The sequence below is a fragment of the Pezoporus flaviventris genome, unplaced genomic scaffold (assembly GCF_033815535.1).
Source record: "Pezoporus flaviventris isolate CSIRO_AGI_PZ_B2104156 unplaced genomic scaffold, CSIRO_AGI_Pfla_v1 ptg000002l, whole genome shotgun sequence".
In the NCBI taxonomy this organism is placed as follows: domain Eukaryota; kingdom Metazoa; phylum Chordata; class Aves; order Psittaciformes; family Psittacidae; genus Pezoporus; species Pezoporus flaviventris.
This window is the reverse complement of record NW_026892550.1, coordinates 54,929,127-54,939,260: the sequence shown is the minus strand read 5'-3', so window position 1 is coordinate 54,939,260 and position 10,134 is coordinate 54,929,127. Positions and strand designations below refer to the sequence as shown.

The 10,134-nt window shown below is 43.3% G+C and overlaps 1 long non-coding RNA gene across 1 annotated transcript; it reads left to right on the top strand.

Moving 5' to 3' along the window:
- Window positions 1-8,021: 8,021 nt before the first annotated feature.
- Window positions 8,022-9,796, top strand: LOC133275528 (uncharacterized). Its single transcript, XR_009745573.1, has 3 exons — window positions 8,022-8,513; window positions 8,622-8,760; window positions 9,481-9,796. It is a non-coding gene; the product is annotated as an uncharacterized LOC133275528 (long non-coding RNA).
- The last annotated feature ends 338 nt before the right edge of the window (window positions 9,797-10,134 follow it).

The window sequence follows — 10,134 nt, the reverse complement described above, 5'->3', positions numbered from 1 at the left end:
AGTTCTTATGGACTTTTTCACACCATAAGAACGTGTTGCTCAGTAAAATGCACCTGAAGTAAAGCAAGTGCAGGTTCTGAAATACAGCCTTTCAATTAACATTTCCACCATCACTTCCAACTTCCCTCAGGCACTGATTTCACAATTAATCAAATGATTTTTGGGCACTTGTAAGAGAAGGAAATCAGTGGCTGCCTCTCAGTCTCCTCTGTCTCAGTTTGCGCCCTCTGGGCACTGGGCTGCCAAAGCAAAGGAAGTTCTGCCTCCCTCAGTTTCAAGTATAATTGTGCTGCCTTGTACTACTGTTAGCCTAGAGATATCTCTGTTATCTCAGAGTAAGGGATAATAACGTTTCTCTGTGGAAATCAGCCTTTCTCTCCACCACCAGTGTCTTTATAGGGACATATTTCAGCATGAGGAGTTCATATATAGAGGCTTAAATAGCCAGATTTCCTAAAGTACTGAGTAATAAGATAAGCTGAGATCCCTTAAGTAAAAGTGATAGAGGCTGGAGAGAATCAGTATTTCTGGGTTGGTTTTGGAGGTTTCTTTTGTTGTTTCTTGGTTTTGTTTGGTTGGTTTTTTTGTCACCCACAGCTAGTTTAATTGGGAGATACTGGTTGGTTACATTTGTAAGTGGAACTTATCTTGCTTCTGAGCCTTATTAGGACTGTTGAAATAGCCTGGTTATAGACACCAGCTTTTGCAGTTCTGTGAAGGTGGGCACCCTTCAGACAGTGCACCAATATTACATAGCTGGGACTTTAATTTGTAGTATGCTGAGAAGGGCATATCATATACAGAGTAATATTTTAATACAAATTTTGTTTCAAGAAGGGCAGCTAACAAGGTAAGGCAGTTCAGGGTCATTCAGAACCACTTGAAGAGCAGGCTTGGAGACCTTAAACCCTGACTGTTACTAGGGTTTTTTTGGAAGTCTCGGTAAGTGACTATCCTTCATGGCTTGTCTACTTAATCACAGAATCACAGAATGGTTTGGGTTGGAAAGGACCTTAAAATCATCCAGTTCTCCCTGCCATGGGCACGTATGACTCACACTAGACCAGGTTGTTCAAGGCCCTGTCCAAGCTGGCTTTGAACACTGCCAGGGGTGGAACATTCACAGCTTCCTTAGGCAGCCTGTTCCAGTGCCTGAGCACTGTCACAGCAATGAATTTCTTCCTTATGTCCAAACTAAATCTCCCCTGTTTGAGGTTTAAAGCCATTACCTCTTGTCTTATCATTACAGTCCCTCTCCAGTATCCTTATAGGCCCCCTTCAGATACTGGAAGGCTGCTATGAGGTCTCCACGCAGCCTTCTCTTCTCCAAGCTGAACAGCCCTAACTTTCTCAGGCTGTTTTCATATGGGAGGTGCTTGAGCTCCCTTATGATCATCCTGGCCTCCTCTGGACTTGTTCCAACAGTTCCATGTCCTTTTGATGTTGAGGACATCAGAACTGCACACAGTACTCTAAATGAGGTCTCATGAGAGCAGAGTAGAGGGGCAGGATCACCTCCTTCAACCTGCTGGTCATGCTCCTTTTGATGCAGCCCAGGATACCGTTGGCTTTCTCATCGACCAACACCCCCAAGTCTTTCTCTGCAGGGCTGCTCTGAATCTCTTCTCTGCCCAACCTGTAGCTGTGCCTGGGATTGCTCCGACCCAGGTACAGGACCATGCACTTGTCATGGTTAAACTTCATAAGGTTGGCATCAGCCCACCTCACAAGCATGTCAAGGTCCCTCTGGATGGCATTCCTTCCCTCCAGCGTATCAACTGAACCACACAGCTTGCTGTCATCAGCAAACTTGCTGAGGGTGCACTCAATCCCACTGTCCATGTCTCTAACAAAGATGTTGAACAGGATCGGTCCCAACACTGACCCCTAAGGGACCCCCCACAACTTTTTATGTGCGGCCATCCAGCCACTTCTTTATCCACTGAGCAGGCCATCCATCAAATTGATGTCACTCCAATTTAGAGACAAGGGTGTTGTGAGGGACAGAGTCAAATGCTCTGCACAAGTCCAAGTAGACAATGTCAGTTGTTCTGCCCCTGTCCATCAGTTCCATAGCCCTGTTGTTGAAGGCCACCAAATTGGGCAGGCATGATTTGCCCTCACTGAAGCCAGGTTGACTGTGACCAGCACCTGTCTGGCATAAGTGGTTTTAGTATCTGTCTGTGTTACTAGGAGGTTATCAACAAGAAGGATATTCCCAGTTGAGTTCTTCTCAGGGGCTGAATGATCCTAAGAAAGGGCAGATAAAATAAGCCAAAGTGTGTGTGTGTGTTAGGTAAGGAAAACACTCTTCTGATGCTGTCAATCACATGCACAGAGAGATTCAATCATAGTGAAAGCATTGGACATTCAGCTCAGCTTGATTTTTCAATTTTATTAACAGTAGGAGGCTCAGAAAGAAACAATGAGGGAAAACAGGGCTATAGAATCAGCAAATACAGTCAACTTTTTATTCCTATGCCATTTAAATCCCAATTATAGTCATTTACTTGGCCCAGAAAACCTGAATTTTCAGTTTTCCAATTTAGGCAGCTGTGACAGCAGACTTCATGTAAAAGTCCTGCTTCAAATTTATTTCCTCCTCCCCATCCCTGTCATTCTGCGATGGCAAAGGTAATCCCATGCAGTTGTTTGTGTTAGAAACAGTACAGACTGTGTAATAACCTTTGCAGTTAGCACAATAAAGGTCATGTTATTAGTAAACTCATAACCTCAGACTCCCATCCTGCTGGACCTCACATATCGACATTGCAGGGCATAGCTTTTGCTTGGAGTCCCATTACCTGTTGCATGGGCAGCTGAGGTTCTGTCTTTTTTGCTGAAGAATCATTTTTAAAGGAAATGACTATAATAGTGATAATTAATTCTAATCAAATATTTTAATCTGAAAGGAAATATTTCTTTTCTTTCTGTATTTTAAAACCTCATTCCAAAAATGTGACGTTTCCTATGCTTAAGAAACACTGCCTTATTTCTGAAAAGTTGAAGCCCATACGTTTAGTCCAGTTAACATGCAACTAAAACAATGTATTCAAAATTGGAAAAGGAAAGCAGTGAAAACCATGGCTTGACCAAAACCCTTGGGCACTTAAGTACTTTGGGGAATTAGCACATAACATTTTGTTGAAATGAGTTAAACATAAATCCAACTAGTTCAGATTCCTCAAGATCCCAATGAGTGATGTTTTCAGTGAACTGACTAGAGACCTTCATACTCTTTGCTGGCAGGACACCTGGGCACAGAGATTTGGGTGGAATTTTAACTGTTTATGCCTGAAGTCTGGCAGGCAGACTCCCTGTGGATTTCCCTGTATTCAAAAACGTTTTTTTAAAGAGCTAGATTAAAACACCTTTGGAAATTTTAAAATATTAATTAATAAATCCTCTATTCTTCATGTTGCTTCAGGCAGTTCCATGTAAATTGTCTGTGTGCAAGCATCACTTGCCAGGGCATAATCAGTATACAGGACCTCTTCTAGTTATTGTTGAGCACCCTCTCCTGGCTCTCTACTGTTTGCACATAAGTTATCTCATGAATTGAGTGCTCCGGGATAAACTGCAGTGCCCAGTTGATTTTAGGAGAATGCCTTTTCAAATGATATGAGTAGCTGCTCTCCGTTAAGCTACCAACTTTTTAACAGCCCAGCTGGTTTACAGTGGAGAAATTTTCCTATTGAAATGATAAAATTCCTCCATAAGGATTTTTTCTTTCCTCTTAACCCTGCTTCTAATTGACCCCAGAAAAGCACTTATGGACTAGAGAATACAATGCATCAGGCACAATCTGATAAAGGGATTATGCCCAGTTGGTAAAAGGTTGTTTATTGTGTGACTGAGCCTGCATTCACATCTCTCAATGGATCTTATCTTTCTGTTAACGCTCAGGAAGCCTAAGGCTGAGTCTAGGGATGAATTGGTATGTCATAAGGCAAGTTTATTTCAGGGATTACAGCAATAAGCAGCAGCTACAATGAAAACAGAAGATGAAGCTGGGGATTACCATGCAGTTAAGAATTACAAAGTGAGAAATAGTCCTCTGATTTTTGGATGTCATAATAAATAAAATATGAAAGTTTTCTAGCACTATGTGACTGTGTGTTTGCTGTGACTAATGCAGTGCAAAATTCTGTGCACAAATTATAGCAGGAAGGACAAAAATCTTCACTCCCTATTGCTCTCCTGTTATTCCACAGTCATGAAGCCAGGCAGCATTACTGCTAAATTTCACAGTTCCCAGGTGCTTAGTCTGGATCCATCCAGTAGCTTCAGGTATCTAATGAAGGCATTACATTAGGTCTTGACCATCATCATCTTTGTAGTTTGTAGGACTTAAGCTTCCCTAAAGAGCCAGGTTCATGCTTTGGAGTGATTTCCCTCTGCTGATTACAGCATAAGCCTAAGGAGATGAAGTTCCTAGTTTTGGTCCCTGGTGGTAGGTGGGGGCTCTGCTGCTCTTATCAGCCCATGTCCCTGATGGCTTCAGAGATATTTTCTCTTGGTGCATACTGTACCTTAAGGCAATCACTGCACCGTGTACAGAGTCCAAGAAACAGTCTCTGCCCAAAGGTGCTAACAAGAGCTTCAAAACAGCATCATAGCCAGTTCCCAGAATGCTGACAATTTTAAACATGCAATTTAGGTGCTTCCAGGCTGTCTTAAATTTGTAACATTGCCCAAGGTCTCAAAGATATTTGTTCTAATTATCATGTTAAATAAAACACTGATTTAGCAAGGAGTTCCTAACAGCAGTTCCTCTCATCTTACTCTCAGGCACTGCTCTTGCTCAAGCCAAGGCTTTCTCAGAGAAAGGATATTTTTGAGCACTGGGTACATTGTCACAGAGCATGCACCAAACCATAGCTAATTTACAGTAGCCAAGGATTAAACTACATCACTTTTTTATTGCACTGTCCTCTGTGGGTTTGTGTTCTTAGACAGTGAGTATAACCCTGGCTTTTATGGAGAAAAGCCGTCATGCTCTCCTAGATGTTATCATGGGACTGTTTGGTGTAAGTAATGATATCCTATTCAGCTCTTTGATTTCAGCCTTCTAGCCAGCTTTCATTTTGGATTACCCTCAATTAGAAGGTACTTTGAATTTTTCTGCTATTTAATTGGAGAATGGGAATAAAGAACCAGCTAGAAACAAAGAGAATACAGAAGTATTTTCAGGTCATTTTGAAATCAGAGCAGCAGTGTTACTGAATTTGAGTGGATGTGAGCAGGGGCTTTTTCAATTTATGTGTGACTTTGATAGAAGCACAGAGACCGAAGTCTTATGGTTTTTAAGTCAAGTGCCTCAAAGAATAAATTGACTGCAGCTGAGATCTGAAGCAAAATACTTTGTTTATTTCCTTTGTATGTGTGAGAGTACACCTTTTAAACTGCCACAGAAACTCCCTAATTTGCAATAATGAGATTAACTGGAAGAGAAAGAGCAGCAGAAGAAGAGACATCATACCATGAAGTAGTCATATTTATTTATTCCATGCTTAAAACAATTATCCTGGCTTCCTTTTGTCTGCTTCCTAAATCACTGGGCCAGAGTTTCATCAAAAATAAATGCAAGTAGTTTTACTGATTGCAGCGGACTGCATTCACCAGAATATCCCTGTTTCATGCCAGCTCAACTAAACGAAGAATTCATAATATGTGACCTCCCTGTAGATGTAGCTTTGCTAGATGTTTGCACTTGATTATCATTTTAGTCAAGTAATAGAAGCATGGGGAGGCCACAACAGGCATGGAACAAAGATGGCTAGATGAGAGGCTTTTGGGGTGAAGGTCATGGTGGAGCAGGTTGCTTGCTGCTGATGGTATTTATGACTGTGTGATTTTATTGTAATTTTACTTTTTGTCTGGGCTACAACATTGTTGGCCAGGGCTCCCTGTGTACACACATACCATCCAGTACAAGTAGCGTGGCTCCTGCTCCTGTCAGAACTGTCTAGGTTCATGTTGTGATGAATGTTTAAACCATTTCTAGTACTAGCCTTAGTCAGCGGTGATGCACAGTTTTTGCCTGCACTAGGCTTTCAAGCAGGCCTAGGAGCTTTGTTACTTGCACCAAGTCTACTGCCCTGTGTCTTTCCCATCCCTGTTATCTGGGCTGTATAGACTAATAGGCTTGTATGGGGTGGAATTGTATTTTCTCTTTTTGCCTAACAGAGTGCACCAGTACCTGCTACAGGCAGAGAGCAGTTGCAGAGCGAGAAAGGAGCATGTTCCGATACACCTGCAATCATTTGCAATATCATGCTGAGGAGCAAGGCTTTCCCACTTCCTAGAGCTAGACCCTCATCTGAAGTAACTTGGCAATACACCACAGAGTCAACGGAACACAGCCAAACTGCAGCAGCCAAGAGCTGGGCCCTGCATCTTGAAGTGAATTTGCTCGGCTAATTGCATGCAATTCCTGCTCAACCAACCTGGTCTCCTTCTACAGTAAGGTGACCTGCCTGGTTTATGAGGGAAAGACTGTGGACACCGTCTATTTGGACATAAGTAAAGCATTTGACAGTCTCCCACAGCATTCTCTTCGAGGAATTGCTCATGGCCTGGATAGGTGTATTCTTCACTGGGTTAAAAACTGGCTGCATGGCCAAGCCCAAAGAGTAGTGGTAAATGGTGTCACATCTAGTTGGTGACTGGTCACTAGTGGTGTCGCTCAAGGCTCAGTGTTAGGGCCAGTGTTGTTTAATATCTTCATTGATGATCTGGGTGAAGAGATCAAAAGCACCCTCAGTAAATCTGCAGACACCACCAAGTTGTGTAGTTCTGACCTGCTGGAGAGTAGGAAGGCTCTGCAGAGGGATCTGGACAGGCTGGATCACTGGGCTGTGGCCAACGGCATGTTGTTCAACAAGCCAAAGTGCTGGGTCCTGCACTTGGGCCACAACAACCCCATGCAATGATACAGGCTTGGGGAAAGCTGCCTGGCTGAAAAGGACCTGGAAGTGCCGACTGACAGAGCTTATGCCCAGGCAGCCAAGAAGTCCAACAGCATCCTGACCTGTATCAGCAACAGAGTGGCCAGCAGCACCAGGGCAGTGATCATTCCCCTGTACTTGGCACTGGTGAGGCTGTACCTCGAATCCTGTGTTCCATTCTGGGCCCTTCACAACATGAGAGACATTGAGGTGTTGGAGCAGGTCCAACAAGGACAACAAAGCTGGTGAAGGGTCTGGAGCACACGTGTGATGAGGAATGGCTGAAGGAACTGGGGTTGTTTAGTCTGGAGAAGGCTCAGGGGGGACCTTATTGCTTTCTAAAACTACCTGACAGGAGGTAGTAGTGAGGTGGGGGTTGGTCTCTTCTCCCAGGTAACAAACCATAGGACAAGAGGTAACAACCTCAAGCTGTGTCAGGGGAGGTTTAGACTGGATATTAGGAAAAATTTCTTTACAGCAAGGATGATCAGGCATTGGGACAGACTGCCCAGGGAAGTGGAGGAATCAATGTCTCTAGAAGTGTTCAAAATCATGCAGGTGAGGCCCTCAGTAATATGATTTACTGGTGATCTTGGCAGTCCTGGGGTAATGGTTGGACTTGGTGATCTTAAAGGTCTTTTCCAACCTAGTTGATTCTATGATTCTAAGTGCTTCTTCCAAGCACCTGTAAATTGTTGAGTTTAATAGGGTGGCAGCTGCTGCCTGCTCCCTAGGTTCTTGCTGCCTTGGAAGTAGTTGGGAGATAAGAGCAGCAGCTTGCAGTGTAATTATCTTTTTCTCCATTTCCCTCAATTTCATTGTCATCTTCTCCTCTCTTAAGAGTGCTTAAAAGCATTTGTTGCTCCTTATAACACCCACAGGAGCTGTTGTGAAGTGCACTTTTTGTGCTTAAGGTTTTAAAGCCTAAAATCTCTGACTTTAAGATTGTTGGAGAGTGGTTTAGTTTGAAGTCTGCTGCCACACAGACACCTGCAAAACACTGAACTTAAGCTGGCACAGCTGAAGAGAGGGATGGCTTATAATAATGGGTGATTACATTGCCGTGTTTCAGTGCCCTTCTCCTCCTGCAGGAATAAGTTTGTTGCTGACTTAGTGGGAAGTAGATGCCTCAATATTTGGATAGATCTGACCTTTGGATTTAGAAGCTTGATGCCCATAGTGGGACAATCGCTTTAGCAAACCACAGTAGAAGGGACATAGAGTCATTAGCAATGAATGAGAGAGATTTTATTTGCGCAAGTTGATAAAATCAGGGCAAAATCAGAGCTTTCTGTGTGAGTTTCTGTAAATAAACTGCCTGTATAGTGGAGTGAATTTGGCACATCTGGCCGTAGGATTTATGTGGCTTTTGTAGCCCTCAATCCGGAGATAGCAGAGGGGGCTGAAGCTCTTATTGCAGATACCTCCATCAATTCTTGAATTATCTTGGCAGAGGTCTTCGCTGTGATTCATTGCAGACAACGAGGAAGGACTCTGGCAGGTGATGTATTGCTCTAAAGCCCAGCTAGGCTTGTCACAACCCTTTCACTGCTCCTAAAGTAGGTAAGGATTGTTGACTCTGCTGTTGTGAAGGTTGAGTGCAGAAAACTCAGCTACTTCAGTTAAGAGTTAGGATGCTATGGACTTTCTAGTCTGTCTGTTTTTTTGCAGGATAGAAAGCTGTGTGTGTATCTGGAGTCTTCCAGCAAGCATTGCCTTCACATGTAGCTTTGTGCTGCCATGCCTGTTCTGCCAAGGTTGTCAGGCATGTGTTGGCCCACACATTTCCTTGTGTTGCAGCTGCATCTGGGTGTGTGACCTAGACAGAAAAGGAGTATGGGGAGATCCCTTGGTATAGGAGCACAGCCTGTAGTCTTTAGAAGAATGAGTTTTTATGTTAATATGCTGTTGGTACCAGAGAAACTCCTGACCTGCAGCAGTCAGAGCTATCCTCAGCTAGGGAGTATTTGAGAAAGGCCACCTGTCTGTAACACAGTGGGTAGGTTGCCCCCCTGGCAGGGAATGGTGAAGCCTGTATGCCAGGCCCTGCTTGCCAGTACCATCAACATTTTAAATTCAGCAGGTGAAACAGAGAAAGTACGATAGATCTCATTCCCTGGTCTAACACCAAAATAAGATGGCAACCAAAGGAAATATCCAGTTGAGATTTTGAAAACCTGGCCATTGGTTTTGGAATTTGATTTATTTTTTATCCTCACTTTGTTTATGCTTTGGTTTTGCTTTGTTTTTGTTTATACTTCATTTGTACTTGCCTAGTGACCAGAGTTTTCCTCTCTGTTCCTGAACACACATTGCCTCTCTTTAGCTTCAAAGTTTAACTGGTATGTTAATAAAAGGACAAGGCCTGCCATTATTAATAGTCACATGAAAACATGAGAACATTCAGTTATAGCTGTCCTCAGGAGAGAATAGTTTCCCAAATATCTTAACAGAAAGAAAGATAAGCGACAATTTGTCTTTCTCTCCTACCACTGTTTGGATCAGCTAAACTCTGTTTGGTTATTTACAGATATCTGGGCAGACAGGTTAGGGGCTAGCCTACCAGCTATTACCTGCCTGGACCAAGCTTTTGGTTGGTGTAAATCCAAGAAAGCCAACTTGTCTCCACTGCACATACGGCCCCATTGCTGTCCCTCTCTTTTTGACTTCAAATTTGGAGAAGGCTATGGCATCAATTAGCCAAAGGGGAGGGCAGATGATTAAAGCAGACCCAGGAGACACGAGTTGTTTAGGCATAGGCAAACAGCAATTGGTGAGGAATATTGTCATCCACAGAGAGTCTGGGGATGGATTGGCAGTGAAAGAGTGAGGGGGGAAAGAAAAACTAGTGAAGCTATTAGAAAAAGTTTGGCTTTTGCTAAAACTTAGAGTGGCACTCCACTAGGAGCTCTTCTAACCCAGGGGCCGTTTGCTGTTTGAGATCATTAATAGCCAGCTCCATTTCCTCCAGTGTGATTGGCTGAGCCAATATATTCCTATTAATTTGTCTGAGCTTGGAGACAGAAAGGAAATACAAAAAACGATTCAAGCTGCTTGGTACCTTCTGGGATCTCAGGCATATACAGGTCTTGAGAAATTCTAACAAATTCAGGCTTGGGGGTACATTTTCTAAGCGGTTCACAGGGGTTTAGCAGCATGTTAACGGACAGTGTTCAAGTAAAAT